Below are 2,131 nucleotides of genomic sequence, written 5' to 3' on the forward strand. Positions count from 1 at the left end.
CGCGGAGGTTGATATAACAACTTTCTTGTACCCTTTCGATCGTCAGGTAACTCTTTTCAGTTGTGAGATACTCCACTATGGGGGTCATCCAAGTCGGTGTTATGTCAATCATCCCGACCTCAATCGTTTCTGCTATTATGATGGGGCTTTCCAAGAACTCCACCGAAACTACATTTAGTGTATCCTCTTCTTTGGTGGTAGCAAGTCGAGCCAAAGCATCAACATTGGAATTTTTCTCGCGGGGTACTTTTCCAACGAAGCTAAACTCAAATTCAGATAACTCGCTTTTAACCTTGGCTAAGTAGGCCTCCATCTTGATACCGTGAGCTTGGTATTTCCCAATATCTAATTGAATACGAGCTGGGAATCACTATAACATTGGATCACCTTTGCTTTTAGCTCTTTCGCCACTCTCAACCCTGCCAAAATGGCCTCATATTCGGCTTCGTTGTTGGATGCTTCGAATCCAAACCTGAGAGTTGTATGGAACTGATGCCCTTCAGGTGAGATTAAAATTATCCCAGCTCCCAATCTGTTTTCATTAGAGGATCCATCAACAAAGATTTTTCGCAATTCCTGCACCGGTTCTCTTATCAGCTCGTCTTGAAAACCTGTGCACTCAGCCACAAAGTCAGCGAGCTCCTTACTCTTTATTGCTATGTGTGGCATATATAATATTCCGAATTGGCTGAGTTTGATGGCCCATTTTAGTTGACGTCCTGACGTTTCAGGTTTTTGCAAAACCAACCTAAAAGGTTGGTCGGTTAAGACGTGGACAGTGTGGAACTGAAAATATGGTATCAGCTTCCTTGAAGCCAAAATAATATAGAACACGAGCTTTTCTATTAATAATTATCGGGACTCAGCTTCGAGAATTCTTTTACTTACATAATACACTGGTTTATGCGCCCGATTTTCCTCTCTAACTAACACAACAATGACCACATCTTTTGTCTTGGCCAGATACAGAAACAAACATTCCCCTGACGCTGGTTCATCCAGGTGAGCTTTCAGGTCATGAAAAGCTTGTTCGCATTCTTCGGCCACTCGAACTTCTTGCTTCCTCTGAGCAAGTTGTCAAATGGGAGACACTTGTTAGTGGATTTTGAAACGAAGCTGTTTAGGGCTGCCACCTTTCCAATTAAACATTGTACTTTCTTGCGCGACCTATGCGAAGGAATTTCCAACAACGATCTGATTTTCGCTGGATTTGCCTCTATCCCCCTTGTGTTGACAATAAACCCCATAAAATTTCTCGACAAAACTCTGAAAGTGAACTTCTAATGATATAACTATTGGGGTTTTATGCCCTAATTAAAACCCAATATCTTTGTAATCTCATTTAATATCAATAAAAGAATAGAAATCATTTTTTGACTTGGTCAATCAGTTTGCTCACATGTTTTATTTTCATGATTATTTGTTTAATATGAACTTCTATTAAATCCCGAGCATATAGCTAATCGTACTTATAGTGATGTAATCACAGTGGAATATAAATATGATTATATGTTCAAATGTAAGTTAGTCCTAAGATTAGTCAGTGCACAGGATTTACACTGACTTTCCAATCTACGATATGATCTACTTACACATCGTAGTCTTATGTTCTTTCCAGAACATTAACAAAGTTGATAAGGTAAGATGTATTTGTTACATCAGACTGGACTGATATTGACAGTAGATAGGATAAGTAAACATATCATTATTATCTATTCTAGTCATATCATATAGTTGACCATAGGTCAATTCAATCTCAATTCTGAGTGATTAGTATTCTAACTGATTGTATTATTTAATTTCTTTGACTTGCTCGTTACCAGCTTATCCTACAGACTAGCCCATACTTACATCTTGGGAACTCGGTAGTATAATTGAGTGGGAGTGTTAATCATAGATATGAACATCCATAGCTTCTGATGAAGAAGTGAAATGGTGGTTCCCTTTTAGTTTGGTTCAAGGTGTTAAATGATAGAGATCTCATTTCAATAATTAATATTAGTTTAATGAAATATCATTTATAAGGAACTAAGTGTTTTAAGGATAAAATACAATAAGTGTTTTACTGAAATATCTATAGAGGATTGAGTGACAATTATGGTTGTAACAATGGATAATTAATAATGTATCT

The sequence above is a fragment of the Humulus lupulus genome, chromosome 3 (genome assembly GCF_963169125.1).
Source record: "Humulus lupulus chromosome 3, drHumLupu1.1, whole genome shotgun sequence".
NCBI classification, from domain to species: domain Eukaryota; kingdom Viridiplantae; phylum Streptophyta; class Magnoliopsida; order Rosales; family Cannabaceae; genus Humulus; species Humulus lupulus.